At 47.6% G+C, this 18,254-nt stretch overlaps 1 long non-coding RNA gene across 1 annotated transcript; it reads right to left on the bottom strand.

The window, feature by feature from the left end:
• Nucleotides 1-14,069: 14,069 nt before the first annotated feature.
• On the bottom strand, nucleotides 14,070-14,746 carry LOC144890942 (uncharacterized). The gene is made up of 2 exons (XR_013622601.1): nucleotides 14,403-14,746; nucleotides 14,070-14,224 (listed from the first exon to the last, which is right to left on the bottom strand). It is a non-coding gene; the product is annotated as an uncharacterized LOC144890942 (long non-coding RNA).
• Nucleotides 14,747-18,254: the final 3,508 nt, after the last annotated feature.

Here is an 18,254-nt window from a genome sequence, read left to right as displayed (position 1 = left end):
TGTCTACTTACTTTCGTTCTTTCATTGTATTCCTTTTTCTGTCTTTCTTTTCACCACGTACTTCCCCCGAACATCTTAACCTTTGTTTAAAGGTTTTATACAAAAAAAAACAACTTAATAATAATTCCCTTCTCTCCTCGTGGCTCCTCCTCCCCCGACCGCAACCATATGTTGTCTCCCCCTGCCCATTTTCTCTCCTTCCTTCATATCTCAATCCTCTCTGGCCAATACCTTTCCAATTCTAGTTTTCACCATACTTCTTCAACCTTTCTCCTTCTTCCTCAGATCCACTTTCACCTCACCTTCAAAAAATATATATATTAACGAAGAATTTAAGAAGTAGATCCCTCCTCCTGTACTAACACAATTGCTGATACACCTTCCTGTTCCTTCGTTCTCTGCTCACCTGGCTATCAATCTCCTATTCTGTTCCTCGTTCTGAACGTGTTCTGGAATCCTTCATCCCCCTTCGCCTTCATGCCCTCACTTCAGGGAATTTCCCAGATAGTTTTCACGTTTTGTTTTAAAATGTTTAAACTTTCCCCTGCAGTGTTTTACTCTGTTGTATGTTTTAACAATGTTGTATGTTATTTTCTTCTTCCTCTTCAAAAGGCTTTCTTCAATTTGCTCATCAAATCTCTCCTTTTCAAAACAAAATTCAATCTCTTTCAGTTTTTCCTTTTTACATTCTCTGCACTCTGCTGCATTCCACCCTCCCCTCCCCTAATGTTTTCAAACGGATCTCTGACTTGAAAATCACAAGAAACTCATTTTGCAATAAATGTTCGTTTTCCATTAATCGTCCAACACTTTCTAAAATCCCAACTCACCTCTGAAACTCCCCCCGAACTTCTCCCCTCCTAAACTCCCACCTCCTGAACTCCCACCTCACCCCTCTTCTTCACAACTCTGCCTTCCCCCTCCTCTTCAAAACGTACCCTCCCTTCTCCCCTTCAAATCTCCCCACCCTCCTTTTTTCTTCAATTCTTCCATCTCACCCCTCCTCCTCAAAGCTGCCTCCTCCCCGCTTCCTCACCCTTCCAACTCATACGTCCACCTCCTCCAACCTTCTATCTCACACTGCTCCCTCCCCCCTCAAACAATGCCTCACTGTGCCTCATCCCACCACCATCAAACCTTTTGGCCTCCTCATCCTCCCTTTCTCCTATGTCTTCTGCAATCTCTGACACACGATCAACAGCTCTCCCTACTTCCTCCACTTCCCCGTCTTACCCTACCCCTCCCCTCCCCTGTCCTGTATCCGATGCTCCCCCTCCCTCTTCCTTAACGGCGTGGACCTCAAACATCCGGGGCCTTCGCTCAAACCTGATTGATCTATCCATGCAGGTTGCTTCTGACAAACCAGACTTAATCTGCTTCCTAAAAACTTTCCTCCTTCAAGATGTCTCTGATTCCTTTGTATCTCTCCCTGGTTACTCCCTCCTCCAGTATGATAGACCTGAGCCTCGTCCTGGTGGTGGGATTGCTATCTTCATCAAAAACTGTCTTCCTCACTCTCCTTGCACTGCCCTCTCTCCACCTCACCCCCAAGGGTACCTCTGGCTATGGCTTTCCCTCCGCTCCCACCTTTTGTTCATATCTGTGTTGTACCGTCCACCAAACAGTGATGACTCCATTTACATCTCGCTGTCTGACAACATGAACCAACTTCTATCCACTCATCCCAACTCTCGCTTCCTCATATGTGGCGACTTCAACTGTCATCATGCCAACTGGCTGAGTGTGGGTACATCTCGCAGCAGTCATGGCACCTCAGCAAAAGCCTTCTGTGACTCATTGGGACGAACACAATGTGTGAATTTCCTGACCTGGATCTCAGTCAACGTAGCATCTTCTCTTCTAGACTTGGTTATGACTAACTTCCCTGCAAATGTCTGCTGTTCTTCATCGGCTCCAATTGATTCATCAGATCATTTGCTTGTTAAAGTGGACATCTCTCTGGCCTTTCTCAGAGAGCCGACTCAGCGTCGACGAGTCTGGCATTTCACTCAGACCGACCAGCACGATCTTCAAGCAGCCATCAATCATCTGGACTGGTCTCCCATCTCTACTGCCTCTGACATCAACTCTTCCTGGGAATTCTTCCAAAGTAAATTGCTCTCTCTCATGCACAGATTTATCCCATCTCCTCTTCAGTTGTCATACCCTTCCTACTGTCCAGAGTACACATAATTTTGTGGTGAGGCAGTTGTCCTGAAACAACTTGCCTTTGCCTCTTGGAAGGCTAATCCAACTGAAGCCAATCTCCCTTCCTTTCACAAAGCTCGGAACAAGTGTGTGTCTACCGACAGGAGAGCCAGGAAACGATATCTCTCCACTCTCAAGACTGAAATCTCAAACCTGTCTCCCTCCTCCAAATCCTGGTGGTGTCTGGTCAAATCTGTTTCTGGTGTTTGTTCCCCCTCCATCCCCTCCCTTATCTCAAATGGCTACACAGTTAACACTGCACGTGAAAAATCCAAATGCCTCAACTCTGTGTTTGCCTCAAAAGCTTGTGACCCAAACCCATCTCTCTCTGTACACACCTTACCCAGTCAAACCCAGCTGCTCCTGGACTCTGTGTCCTTCCCTCCTGACAAGGTGGAGAAGTTTCTCTCAAGCCTCGACTCGACCAGACGGCATCAGCCCATGGGTTCTAAAATCCTGTTCAGCTGCTCTATCTCACCTTCTCTCTGCTCTCTTCACCTTCTGTTTTGCTCCATGTCATTTGCCATCTCCTTGGAAAATGGCCAACATTACGGCTTTACACAAAAAGGTGCAAAAACAGATCCTTGCAACTATAGACCCTTCAGCTTGCTCCCAATCATCAGCAAGGTCATGGAATCCATCATTGCTTCTGATATTAAATCCTTACTTTTCTCCAATGGCTTGATCTCGGATCATCAATTTGGATTCAGACCAGCTCAATCTACTCTGGACATGCTGCCTCTGCTGTCTCAACAATGGATGGAGGTCCTCAATGCGCAACAATAAATCAGAGCTGTCTCCCTTGACATATCTTGTGCGTTTGATATGGTCTGGCACCCTGCCCTGCTCACCCAACTCTCCTCCTGTGGTATCTATGGAAACCTCCACACATGGCTTGCCAACTTCCTCTCTGGTCGAAGTCAATGTGTGGCCCTGAATGGAATTCTCCCGAACACTAATCTCCCTTTCTTGTTCAGGCTGGAGTTCCCCAAGGCAGTGTTCTGGCACCTGTGCTCTTTCTGGTCTTCATTAATGATCTCTCCGACTCTCTGGAAAATCCTCTCTTTCTCCTTGCTGATGACTCAACTCTCTGCCGCTCCTCTGCCGCTCCGATCTGAGGGTATCTCAACCCTCAGATCGGCAGGCTGCAGTCTCTTCATTCTCTGCAGACCTGGATAAAATCACAAACTTGTCAAACAAGTGGAAAATGTCTTTCAATCCTTTACAAATCTAACACTCTCACGATGTCTCTCTGAAAAGACCATCTGGACAACCCTCCCATTTACTTTCTCAGCAATCCTCTCAAAGAAGTTCTGTCACTCAAGCTTTTTGGACTACCTGTCTGCCATGATCTTTCCTTCGAAAACCACATTTCCAAGCTGGCCTCCAAAGTCAGTCGCCGACTGGGCATCCTCCGTCGTGCGAATTCCTTCCTGGACACTTCTGAGATCTTCACCACATACAAAGGTTTCATCCGCAGCTCAATAGAATACTTCTCTCCCCTCTGGCCTGGTGCTTCTGTTTCTGCCTCCCATCGAGCCCGGCATCACACGTTTGAAACCAAAGCATTCAGAATCATTGCTATCTCCTGCGATGAAGCTGATTCTGAGGGCCTTTCACTCGCTCACAGCAGGCAGGTTGGTGGTCTTTCTGTCTACTACCGACTCCTCTCCGGCCTAGCTCTCCCTGCTCTGTCCCCAAAATATTCCTGCAGGTCGCACAAGATCTGTCAGCAACCCTCTTCTGGTGAAACTGCCAAAATCAAGACTCTGCTCACCTTCACTCTTTCGTTCTCCTTTTCTCCCGCCTCTGGAACAAACCCACACTCTCTCTTCAATCCCTCTCGCCCCTCCAGGTATTTTAAACAGCTTTTCACCACCATCTCTTATCTTCCCCCATCCAAAACCTTCATCTTTGCTACTCTTACGGATTCCGGATTTAGGTGAATTACTATTCAGGTCATTGCTTATTAATGTTTATTAACGCACAGGTTGTAAACCTGGTGCGTTATAGCGTTTGCCTGGGAATTTCTGTCGCTCCAAAAGTGAAGCACGTTTCTGTCGCTCCAAAAGTGAAGCACGTTTCTGTCGCTCAGATGTGTAAACATGACGTCATCAAATCTATATTTAGGCTAACCATGGGCTACCCCTTTGGCTGGTACGCGGCCGCTCGCTAGTACATAATATAGGATATATTTGTTATATGTTATGTTATAGGATATATAGGATATATGTTATATGATATAGGATATATATAGGATAGGTTATAGGATATATATGTTATAGGATAGGAATATAGGACCCAAATGACCCAGAGGACCCAAATGACCCAGAGGACCCAAATGACCCAGAGGACCCAAATGACCCAGAGGACCCAAATGACCCAGAGGACCCAAATGACCCAGAGGACCCAAATGACCCAGAGGACCCAAATGACCCAGAGGACCCAAATGACCCAGAGGACCCAAATGACCCAGAGGACCCAAATGACCCAGAGGACCCAAATGACCCAGAGGACCCAAATGACCCAGAGGACCCAAATGACCCAGAGGACCCAAATGACCCAGAGGACCCAAATGACCCAGAGGACCCAAATGACCCAGATGACCCAGAGGACCCAAATGACCCAGAGGACACAAATGACCCAGAGGACCCAAATGACCCAGAGGACCCAAATGACCCAGAGGACCCAAATGACCCAGAGGACCCAAATGACCCAAATGACCCAGAGGACCCAAATGACCCAGAGGACCCAAATGACCCAGAGGACCCAAATGACCCAGAGGACCCAAATGACCCAGAGGACCCAAATGACCCAGAGGACCCAAATGACCCAGAGGACCCAAATGACCCAGAGGACCCAAATGACCCAGAGGACCCAAATGACCCAGAGGACCCAAATGACCCAGAGGACCCAAATGACCCAGAGGACCCAAATGACCCAGAGGACCCAAATGACCCAGAGGACCCAAATGACCCAGAGGACCCAAATGACCCAGAGGACCCAAAGGACCCAAATGACCCAGAGGACCCAAATGACCCAGAGGACCCAAATGACCCAGAGGACCCAAATGACCCAGAGGACCCAAATGACCCAGAGGACCCAAATGACCCAGAGGACCCAGAGGACCCAAATGACCCAGAGGACCCAAATGACCCAAATGACCCAGAGGACCCAAATGACCCAGAGGACCCAAATGACCCAGAGGACCCAAATGACCCAGAGGACCCAAATGACCCAGAGGACCCAAATGACCCAGAGGACCCAAATGACCCAGAGGACCCAAATGACCCAGAGGACCCAAATGACCCAGAGGACCCAGAGGACCCAAATGACCCAGAGGACCCAAATGACCCAGAGGACCCAAATGACCCAAATGACCCAGAGGACCCAAATGACCCAGAGGACGCAAATGACCCAGAGGACCCAAATGACCCAGAGGACCCAAATGACCCAGAGGACCCAAATGACCCAAATGACCCAGAGGACCCAAATGACCCAGAGGACCCAAATGACCCTCTGGGTCAATAAAAGTTGAAACTGGGCAAATGTCAATGAAAATTTGCCAGACCCAGACCAGAAAATGACCCAGAGGACCCAAATGCCCAGAGGACCCAGAGGACCCTGTGAATGTGAATGAATGTGAACATAATGTGAATACTAGTAGCAATTTTACAAAAACCATGGCATAATTTCAAATCTTGACCCGAGATGATAATTATGCTACATCATAATTTCCATGTGCCAACCTGGGCGGAATCCAAGTGGATTCACTTGACTTGTTCTATTAAAGGTTGTTGTGGTTAAATGGTTAGAGGCGCTCCTGATAACAGGAGACCGGAAACGGGATGGTGAACCGGAAGAAGAAAAAAAAGACACGAGGTCCTGGGGAAGCGGCTATCTTCTTCTTCCTCGCCCAGCTCCGACGCGAGCGGTGTCGATATTGATTAGCGTGGGGAACGCTGAGTTTGAAAAGCCCGACTGGCGAGAGGAGTTACCTGCGCGGGGTGATTGCCTGTTACGTGTCAGGTTGCCGTGGCTTCCTGGAAGGAACCAAGCGTCCGGCCCTGTTCGCCTCGACGCCTCCGAGGGCGTGTACGAGTCGCACCTTGGGCCTCGCGCGCTTTGCTTTGCCCGCTTTGCTTTGCAAGGAGGTGTGCGCTGCAGCAGCTGTTCCCGGTACGTGACGTGCACGTTTGGAGCACGTCAGCCAGGGGTCCGTTCAACCGCCCGTGTGCGGAGAAGTCGACCTTCACCTTGGTCTGGATGGGCCCAGAGACATTGTGAGGGACAGTGACTATTGAGGGGTCGTGAGTGGAGAAAGGGGGGAAATATATGAGATGGCCATCTTAGTAATATTGTTGATTGATTGTTGATTGTTGTTGATGGATTGAGAATATATTATTAATTCATCCAGATCCTTGGTGTGGGGTTGCTTATTGACCTGAATTGTTTGTGTCTTTCATATTGATTGCATTACGAAAGGATATAAATCATATATCTTTCTGGCGGGGTCCTCCCACGGTCCGGGGGTCACCAAGACCAGGTAGTTACCGGGAGGACCACGTAACAGCTACCCCCATTAATACACCCCAAATCCACCTTTTTCAATCTCCGACTTCATTCCTGAAATTCCTAGTAGTGGCCACTTGTTTTATACCGTGTACCCCTTCCCACCTCCCCCAGCCCCCTCCCTTCCACAGATCTACTGACGTCCCTGTTCTCTACCGTTGTTATGCTTGTGTGCTTTCCTCTCTCTCCCCCTCTTGTCACCCACTCCCTTTATTGTATGCTTTATGTATCCATGCATGTTTTAGTGTATCATGTGTCACCTCTTGCACGAGCTTCGATTCTGTATACAACAAAAAAAATACAGGTGGTGCACCACCCATCTCATGTCACCCTCCACCCTTTCCTCAACATTTTTTCTTTCCCCATGAACCCTCTTTTCATTATACCCTCCACTTCCAATGTCCTGTGTTTACCCCCCCCCCCCCCTGCTCCCCCCCTCTCTCTCTATCTCCCTCCCCTCTTCCTGTTCATTCTTTCCCCTACTTGTGTACAACTGTGGCCCTCTATCACCTTTCTCTTTCATTTGACCGTTGATTTTACAAGCAAATTTTTAGCTCACCTGGAACGAAGTTCCGGGGAGCTTATGCGATGGCTTGTCATCAGTCCGTCAGTCCGTCCGTTCATCGGCACTTGCAATTTCTTCTGTGAAACCGCTGAAGGGAGTGTGACCAAATTTGGCACAAATGATATTTGTTATGTTGTGACTAAAGATTGTTCAGGGCATGAAAAAAATATGGGTCGAAGGCAGTCTACCGGGAGTCAAAGTGGATCCACGTTTGACCCCTCCAAAATATGAATTTGCTTTTTCCTCTGAAACTACTGTTACGTGTTCCTCCCCGACCTCCTGGTCTCGGTATACCTCCGAAACCCGAGAGGAGCCATGGCAGAAAAATATGTTATTCCGTGTCAAAATCAATATTGAAAGCACACCAATGGTTATCAACAAACAAAGAATGTATTAAAAATCACACAGGAATAACGATACAACAATGGTAGAAATCAACAATACAATCAACACATCTTAAGATGGTACCATCCGCTAAGGTAAGATAACTCACTGCGCTCCCAGTGCATGAAAAATAACACTCCTCAATGTCTCTATAACTCAAAGGTGATCCCGGCGAAGAGGCGATGAGGCGAGTAATGGGGTGTAGGCAAAGCGTGGACAGTCCCGTGGTCCAAACCCACAGCAAACTGGCGGCGAAAAAGGAAATCCCAAAGGCGCGATCCAGACGTGCACATTCACAGTTCAATCGGCGAACCGCAACGTAATCTTCAAATGCCGCTTTTGCACACACACATCCCTGGCCAACGACCGGAGTGTGAGACAAGCTGGGGCGGCAAAACCTTTTTCAGTGAACGACGCGCGAGGTTCATGATGGCCGACGGCTCTTACGTGAGTCGAAGCGACCTGGTGGGGAATTTTTCGAAACCTCAATGCCTACACCTGACTACGCAGGTTTCTCAATTCTACAGCAACAGCACCGATCGCAGGAAATTCCTTTCAAGGACTCAAGGTTCACTCGCGACGTTCGCTCGATCACGCTCGCTACAGAGCTTCAAGACACGCGTCTTGTCCGACTTTTTCTCCTCACGCCTCTTCTTCTTCTTCTCCATCGTCATCTTCCGGTTCTCGATCCGGCTTCCTGTCCCTTTTTTACCATGAGTGCTTTTAACCTTTTAACCACAATAGCCATTTCCCTTAAACAACAATAACCATAATACCTAGAACTAGAAATGTCTCAAGTGGATGAAAACCACAACCACGGATGGGCCGAATCCATAACACTAACCCCCTCAAGAAAGAAAGTTTGAACACTGCGAAAACTTTCTTTACAGGCAAACTCTTTAAACAAACAAAAGTATACTCACACCCAAAACTACCAATCAACCTATGGCTGATCGACTCACGTGAGCAACAATAACTAATATTCCTCAGAAGAAAGCAACAAAACTTCCAAACAACCTCCAGGAATTTTCAAATTTAGTTCACTCTGGATAAAGCATCGGCAACGACATTGTCCGTGCCCTTTACATTCTCAATTTCCAAGTTGAACTCCTGCAAAGACAAACTCCATCTCATCAACCTCTGATTTTTATTTTTCATTTTTTGAGTGAAGGTCAAGGGGTTGTGATCAGTGAAGACTTTTACCTCTGAATTCTCTTGCACCCTGACTACAGGCACGACAGGTGAGACAGGAACAATTTTTTTCACAGGCTTCCTCATAATATTTCTTCAGTCGGTTGACATGACACAGCTGCCGCTTTTTCCGTCGGTCGGGAGTTGTCACCACGTAATCTGTTTCATTAACCCTCCTTTCGATTGCATAGGGACCAAAATACCTCACCTGCAGTGGCTGACCTGGAACAGGAAGCAACACTAACACCCGGTCCTCAGGACTGAAATTTCTTATCTGAGATTTATTGTCATGTCTCACTTTCATTTTATCCTGTGTCACTTTCAAGTTTCTTCTCGCAACTTCACAAGCCTTTGCAAATCTGTGCCTAACCGTTGACACATACTCTACCACGGTTGACTGCGACTCCTCCTGTAGCCACTGTTCTTTCACCAATTTCAATGGTCCTCGAACGGTGTGTCCAAACACAAGTTCAAAAGGACTGAATCCCAATGACTCCTGAACAGATTCCCTCGTAGCAAACAACAATAAGGGTATTCCCTCATCCCAATCCTTGTCACATTCAAAACATTACGTTCTGATCATATTCTTCAATGTCTGGTGAAACCTTTCCAAGGCCCCTTGGCTCTCGGGATGGTAAGTACTTGATCTTACTTGCTCCACTCCCAACAGGTGTACCACTTGCTGAAAAAGCGTTGACATGAAATTTGAACCCTGATCAGACTGGATGACCTTAGGTAGGCCAACCAAAGTGAAAAATGTAATCAAGGCCTTCGCAATAACTGCCGCAGTAATTTTCCTAAGAGGCACTGCTTCTGGGAACCTCGTGGAAGCGCACATGATGGTCAGCAGATATTGATGTCCAGCCTTAGTTTTAGGTTATGGGCCTACACAGTCAATAATGACACGGCTGAATGGCTCTTCAAAAGCTGGAATTGGTTTTAAAGGTGCAGAAGGAACTTTCTGATTAGGTTTTCCCACCAGCTGGCAAGAATGTCAGGATTTACAGAACTCCGCCACATCACGTCGCAATCCTGGCCAGTAAAAATGTATCAAAATTCTGTCACATGTCTTGTTCACTCCAAGGTGCCCGGCCAAAGGTGTCTCATGTGCCAAACTCAATATCTCCTTCCGGTACGGCGGTGGCACCACAATTTGGTAATGAACTTTCCACTCGTCATTTGCTGGTACCTCCATTCCTCCACCAAGGTGGTCTCCATTTTCTCATGATGATTTCCCCTTTCATGAAGTAACCAACAGGTACCTTCATAGCCTCTTCCTCTGTAATGGCTTTACCAATCAAACTCTGGAGCTCTGAATCTCTGTGTTGTTCTTCAACAAGTCCCTTTCGAACAAGCACCGTTTGTTCAGCCTCGTTCCCAGATGTATCCGACGGACACTCTATTTTCTCTTTTGGTCCAGATGCCACCTTTTCCTTAGGTTCCTTGATGTCACTCCCTTTCGTATTCTCTTCCAGACTTTTCCTCCAATATCTCTAAGGAACCCAAATCCACATCACCTTCCTTCCTTCTTCTCTTCAGAGCACTCTACCCATAGCACGAGTCACTGCACAGGATAGAAAGATACCCGGAATCTCCTGCTCTAACTGTGCGGTGTTATTTTCCATACTGGGCTTTTCAACCAACATCGGATTACCAGAACCTCGACCCCTGGCCAAATCATTCCCGATAATAAAAGAAATTCCCTCTACAGGAAGAGTGGCTTGTTACCCCACAGTGACCGGTCCTGACACCAACCCAGACCTTAAATGGATTACATGAAGAGGAGCTTTAACATAGCCACCAACCCCCTGTAAGAGAACACTAACCCCCATTGCCATCTTCTCCGACAATGGCAAAATGCCCTCAAGCATCAAAGATTGATGTGCTCCTGTGTCCCTCAATACCCTAACTGGTGTTACGGATTCATCACTTCCGTTGTTGTGGTTTTCATCCACTTGAAACATTTCTGGTTCCATGTATTATTATTATGGTGGTTTGAAGGAAATGACGGTTATTGTTGTCAAAAGGTAAAAAGGTTAAGGTTTTTAAATGAAACCGGAACCGGACGACGACGAAGCGGAAGGAGAGAAAAAAGGGCGGAGCGAAAGAGTCGGAGAAGAAGCTGGTTGCTTTGCGGTGTGGATCAAACGTTGTCGAGCAAGAGTCACGTACTTTGGGTTTCCTGGGAAAAAGGAATTCCTGCGATAAAGTTGTTATCGCTGTGACTGATCATCCTGCGTGTCAGGTTTGGCGTTAGATTCCGAAGAATCATCGCCGGGTCCTTGCAACTCGAGGACGAGCCGTCGGCCATTTTGACTCATGCGCTTCACGCTGGGAAGTGGTCTTGTGCTGTGTGCAGGAAGGGTGTCAGAGTTCAATGTGCAATGTGCACTGAGTGGGTTCATTAAAAATGTAGTGGTCTGAGAGGGTCATTAACCAGTGTGGCAGCTACATTCAAATGTAAGGTGTGCACAGAGGGAGCTACAGATGGAGGAAATGTTGAGTTGGATCTTGGAGACGGCGTGAAGCTGGAAGGTGTGAAAACATTTTGCTACCTCGGAGACATGCTGGATGGAGAAGGTGGATCAGACTCGGCAACGGTTGCTAGAGTGAGATGTGCATGGAAGAAGTTTCGGGAACTGAGTGGCGTGCTGACGAGGAGGGGAGTGTCGTTGAAGCTGAAGGGAAAGGTGTATGCTGCATGTGTGAGAAGTGTTATGATTTATGGGAGTGAGACATGGGTAATGAACGAAGAGCAGCAACGAAGGCTGGAAAGGGTGGAAATGCGAATGGTTCGGTGGATGTGTGGAGTATCGTTGAGAGAGAGGAAGACAAATGATGAATTGCGAAAAGCGATGGGAATAGAGCCTGTGATTGATGCTGTGAAGAGGAACAGGTTGAGATGGTTTGGTCATGTGTTGAGGAAGGATGAAAGTGACTGTTGAGAAGAGTGATGGAAATGAATGTAGAAGGAAGTAGAAGACGGGGAAGACCGAGAAAGACTTGGCTAAAGATGGTGGAAGAAGAAATGCGGGCAAGGGGGTTAACAAGGAGAGATGCAGAAAATAGGGCAAAATGGAGAAGATTGTCATGGGGACCGCAAGGCTAACCCCCGCTCTAGCAGGGAAAATGGCCTTTAAAATGCATGTTGTTGTTGTTGTTGTTGTTGTATGCGTCCCGAATAAAATTACAACGCTTGAAAACTATGGTCTCGTGTCAATGAGACCTGCAAGAGAAACTTCTGCAGACAGCTGCAAAAAGCAACCTTAAAAAAATTCCCCACTTGTGTATGCAAGTTTATGAGCTAATTACATATACTAGGGCATGCCCGTACTATATATACCAGGGCATGCCCGTACTATATCTATATCTAAAATTATATCCCCCCCCCTCTATTTACATGAAATGGTTTGGTCCATGAAATGTTTTGGTCCATTCGAAACGCCAAAGCGAACGGCGAACGCTTTACATGAAATGGTTTGGTCCATGAAATGTTTTGGTCCATTCGCAACGCCAAAGCGAACGGCGAACGGCTTGCGAGTACAGTGACAATCCCCCCCCTCTATTTACATGAAATGGTTTTAATTAGTTTTAAAACATAGTTTAACGCCAACATAGCGGCAACATAGTTTGCCAACGTGAAATAAATGAATACGCTCTCAAATGTGCCGTCCGAGGCAGAGTGTGTTCGCCACGTTCGGCACACGCGATAGCTCGCTGCTCTCTGATTGGTTGAATCGTTTTTTGGACATAGCTCGGTAAGTAATTGTCCGATTAATATGAAACCTTGAAAAGGCACATCCTCGGGTCCCCAGCAATATACCTGGCAAGTTTCAAGTATATCGGACCGGTAGTTGTCGAGAAACAGCGGTCGCATACACACACACACACACACACAGACAGAGATTAGTGGAATTATAGATAGATATCTAAAATTATATCCCCCCCCTCTATTTACATGAAATGGTTTGGTCCAAAGCGAACGGCTTGCGAGTACGGTGACAATCCCCCCCCCCCCCCTCTATTTACATGAAATGGTTTGGTCCAAAGCGAACGGCTTGCGGAGTTTAAATTATATCCCCCCCCTCTATTTACATGAAATGGTTTGGTCCAAAGCGAACGGCTTGCGAGTACGGTGACAATCCCCCCCCCTCTATTTACATGCAATGGTTTGGTCCAAAGCGAACGGCTTGCGGAGTTTGGTAAAGAAATCGCCATAGCTCGGTAACTACTTGTCCGATTAATATGAAACCTTGAAAAGGCACATCCTCGGGTCCCCAGCAATATACCTGGCAAGTTGCAAGTATATCGGACCCGTGGTTGTCGAGAAACAGCGGTCACAGACAAACACACAGACACACACACAGACACACAGAGATTACTGGAATTATAGATAGACTAGGGCATTGCCCGTACTATATCGATATCTAAAATTATATCCCCCCCCTCTATTTACATGAAATGGTTTGGTCCAAAGCGAACGGCTTGCGAGTCCGGTGACAATCCCCCCCCCTCTATTTACATGCAATGGTTTGGTCCAAAGCGAACGGCTTCCGGAGTTTGGTAAAGAAATCGCCATCGCGTGCACAAACGCGCAGGAAAGCGAATGAATCGCAAATTCGGTTTTATTAGTTTTAAAACATAGTTTAACGCCAACATAGTTTGCAAACGTGAAATAAATGAATACGCTCTCAAATGTGCCATCCGAGGCAGAGTGTGTCCTCCACGTTCGGCACACGCGATCGTTCGCTGCTCTCTGATTGGTTGAATCGTTTTTTGGACATAGCTCGGTAAGTAATTGTCCGATTAATATGAAACCTTGAAAAGGCACATCCTCGGGTCCCCAGCAATATACCTGGCAAGTTAAAAGTATATCGGACCCGTGGTTGTCGAGAAACAGCGGTCACAGACAAACAGACGTACAAACGTACAGAGATTACTGGAATTATAGATAGATAATAATGAAAAAAACCAACATATAATGAGAAGTCAAAAGCAGCTGTCAAGATACGCGAATATGAAGATTTAAAATAGCATCACGTGCCTTGTGCTCAGGAAATAAGATGAAATGTAACTCAGAAAAGCCGCAGCCGTGAGATGTGGGGACAAGTCACAACCGAAGAGATTTGAACCAAGACAAATGCTAACGGTTCGAAACTCCTCAAAGTTCTTCCAGCAGCCTTCTCCTATTCTCCACACGTATCCAGGGCAGCTAAAGAGTCACCAATTCATGATGGATTGGCGGTTGAGGGTCATGAAGTACACCTGACTGCTTCCTCCAGAACGGACAGACACAAAGAAAACCTGTATGGGCGAGGGTGAAGAATGATAAGTTGGAGTTGGAAGAGCTTCATTGTCACCACTTCACGTGTTTTTATTCATCTGGCAATGATATAACAATTTCAAATAAACAAATAAATAACAGATGAGGGGTGCACATATATTCGGCCTGACAAGATGAACTGGAGGTGAGCACACCCACCTCTAAGCCATTGAGCCTGGATTTGAATCTCAGCCCAGCTATAAACTGTCATCCTGGTGTCTCGCAGGCAGGGCAAAGCATCCTTGTGTGTATATCCCTCGGATGGACGTTGAACGGGAGTCCCGTCTGCAGGGATTATCCTGGAGGATTTTGGCAATGGGAGATAAAAAAAATGTTCAAAACAATGTACAAACAAAAATGCTGTGTACAAAACAATGAGATTTTTTCCAAACACGATGGGATTATACAAAATTGTTTTGAGATAAAATTTTACTCGCGCTCGTCAAATCATTATTCTCGGGGTATTAATTAAAAATAAATATGGTCAAGAAAACAAAGACTTGTGTGTTTCTTGGCATCCAGCCGCTGGCACAAAACAACCAGCATCCATTGCTTGGCTTTACGAAGCCGGGCTTTGGACAGGGATTGGCGCACCGAGAGGTATTAGTGAGTCGACTGGGTGATGAGGTTAGTGTTTTGGACCCAAAATTAGAGAAAAACAAAATTTGATGATTGGCAAAGGATTGGCAGTAGTGATTGGCAGATGATGGGCAGTGATTGGCCAAACTTTTGATTTGTTGAAATTTGATGTGCAAAATTGGTAGTGAGCGATGGGCCCGATGGGTAAGGGGGGCATCCCTGCCACCCTTCCCATAAGTGGGGGCAAAGGAGCACTAGATTATGGGGTGTATGGCAGTGAAAACTAGCCCGGGTGGGTTAGGATATGGTGTGTAGGGATCTAGCGAAGATTGACATTAGGTGACGTTAAGTTTAGTTAGTGACTGATACCTGTAGTGGGGACGCAGGTAGATAAGTGTGGATGATAATGACGTGGGAGCGCAATAGTTTAAAGGGACGACTGGGAAGCGCAAGTTTCAGAGGGGAGTAGTTAGCTGAGATGATGCCGTGTGTGTGAGGATGGAACAGGTGTGATTGCACAGGTGTGCAACTGGACAGGTGTGATTGCACAGGTGTGCAACTGGACAGGTGAGTGGAGCAGTGTGTGAGTAGTAAGTGTGTGGATCAGCGCGAATGCGCTTGGGGAGAGAAGGGTGCAGGTGACACCAGGTGTGAGAGCACAGGTGTGCAGGTACAGGTGTGTGGAGAGAGTTGGAGTAAGTGGTACGGAGTGGTGTGCATGGTGCGAAGGTGTGGATGGGGGAAGAGTGGACCCCTTTCACGAGTACCCGGGGCGGGTAGTGTAAGTGTTAGGTAGAGGGTACAGGTAAATTGTGGATGGATATTGGCATCTGTGGTGCGGTTGCAGAATGGTGTTGTGAATGGGTGCATTAGTGTTGTGGAAATGGCTGGGCGTGTAGCCTGTTAGTGTGTGTAGTTGGTTGGGCACTCCACCACTGTGAGGATGTAGGCCAGGTGAGGCCGCAGGTGGGCTCTGGGAGCCGGTAGAGTTGTGGATGGGGCCCGAGGATCCGGAGGATGGACCCGGGTAGCCCAGTGCCAGAGAGGGCACCGAGTGGGGAGAGTGCCAGAGGGCCTTCCCCAGGTAGTTAGGTTAGGGTGAGGAGCAGGTAAGCTCAGAGGCAACTGCAGTGGTGGAGGTGTGCAGGTGGGTAGACCCACTGGGAGAGGTACACGCCACAGCCCAGAAATTGTGCGAGGGCACCGAGAGATGAATCGGGGGAGTGAGACCCCAAATTGAAAAGCACCACAGTTTGGCCAATGGGAATTGGTTTTTAGAACCCATAGTGTAAGAGGGCCAATGGTTTTGCAGGAGAAAGACCCCGGGTAGTGTAAAGTTGTTAAAGTCATTTAGGAAATAGTTAGGATTGATGAACCTGTCGCACCATACGCAGCCACTTACCTGTGGTGATGATGATGACTCCACACCTGTGTTTTCTTTGTTCTGTTGCAGGAAGTAAGGACTACTGTTGGATTTGTGAGACGCATCACGACGTGGATGAGACATTGGGGTGATTCCATCTCTCCCTCCCTAGGAGGGACTGATGATGAATTGGAGATGGCAAATTTTGATGTTGAGTTGAAAATGGCAAATTTGATTGGTTAGGAGGGAGAGAAGACGAATTTGGTATATGGGAGGAACGGGGAAGACAGTAGGGATGTTTGTTGATTTGTAAAATAGATGTTTATGGGTAGTGTTGTGTTTTGTGGATACAGTAAGGGGTAAGGGAGGGGCCATGTAGGTTACCTGGTGGGGGGGGGGAGCGTACGATAGGAACGTACCTGTCTCACCTGGTTCCCATGTGCCCCCAGTGTGCATCATCTTACATTGCGTGCACTTTTGCGCCCTTACCACCTTACTCACTTGTCTGCTTCTTTTGTCTCCCACCTCCGAGGATCTGGCTTCGGGGTAGAGAGAGAGGAGAGAGAGGTGCTGGCTTCGCAGTTGTGGGCCTGCACTTTCGCTGCTTGCTGCTTGGATCGATACACCATATGGACCGCAATGTTTGTGGCCACCCACAATGGACCGCAGTTCTTTTGCGGCCAAGCACCACCCGTGGATGGACCTATGGGTCAACGTGGCACCTATGCCAAACAGGTGAACCACTAACAGTTGGCCCCCTGACGGCCACAATATAGAAATGGACGCGGGTGGCGCCTTTCTTTATTTTTGAAAGAATTAAGAAGGCCAAGTGCACCACACGAAGGCAAGACCAGCGGCAGAACATCGGCCGGCTGCGACACCACACCATGATTTATAAACACTTTATTGGTGCACCGGATGGTGCTCACTGTGTGATGGGGTGGTGCTTGATGCTTGGAAAGGGTGCTCTGCACGTTATTAAAGGCCGTAGGCCACAGAGCACTCGTGGGTTGGTGTATCGATGCTTGCATGCGTGCTCTCTCTGTGCATAACATCTGCATGTGTTCCTCCAAAAACAGGTCCTGGATCGTAGTGTAAATATCAGCGTAGTCTTGTAAATAATGCTCCCTACCGGCTGTATGTTTAGTTTGAGAATTCTTTCCGGATTCGGTTATCCTGTGGGTGTGTTTCTGTGAGGAGAAGGGTGCAACGTCGCAGGGGGACATATTTACTCATTTGTGAATATCTGTAAAACTGTCGCACTCAGGGTAGAGTTAATAGTAGAGGGAACTACATTGCGTGCCACACTAAAGTAGGTAAAAATTTATCGGGTCGGGACGCCCCGAGGGTAGAGAAGGGTGCAATGTTGCGAATATGGAATTTGGCCTCCATATCCGCTTGTAAATATTCCCCTATTTCCCCAATATTCCCCAACTATCCCCAATCCCCCATTCCCTAGTCCCATTGTCTGTAAACAACAATCTGTAGAACCGACCTTCCCCTTTTTCCCCCATTAAATGTCGTGCCCAGGTCCACCGCACCACACGTAGACAACTTTCGGACATCTTGCTAGTTATTCTTAGTCTATGTCAGTTAAGGACTCGTTTCCATTAATTATGACTCTTCGTTGCACCAGAATGTGATTATATGGCACCAGTAGTGAGTTTAGGACCTTTCCCATACCTCCTCCCATCTTCTTCCCCAAACAACAACAATAACAACAACAATTACAACTACAACAACGACGCTCCGGACCATGCGCTCCACGGGGTTACCACGAAGGGGCTCCTTGTCAGCTCCTCGTCAAGGGCGGAGCCGGTAACCCCCCCGCACGCACCCAATGAGAAGCGACGTGCCGATTCCAGCTGGGGCGGAGCTGACGAGCCGAGGGCGTGTCACTCCCCGCCGGATATACGAAGGACTCGCCGGATGTGACGTCAGATGCGCCCCCAGCTTGAGCAGACAAGTCACCATCTCCGAGCGCTGTGACCTTCCCGCATCTCTGGACCGGACCGAGTCGATTCTGCCTCGAGCCCAGGTGCACCTGGAGCCATCGATTCTGCCTTTCC

The sequence above is a fragment of the Myxine glutinosa genome, chromosome 2 (genome assembly GCF_964187855.1).
Source record: "Myxine glutinosa chromosome 2, kmMyxGlut1.1, whole genome shotgun sequence".
NCBI classification, from domain to species: Eukaryota; Metazoa; Chordata; class Myxini; order Myxiniformes; family Myxinidae; genus Myxine; species Myxine glutinosa.
Note: the sequence above shows the minus strand (reverse complement) of the source record. Positions and strands in the feature narration are given on the sequence as shown.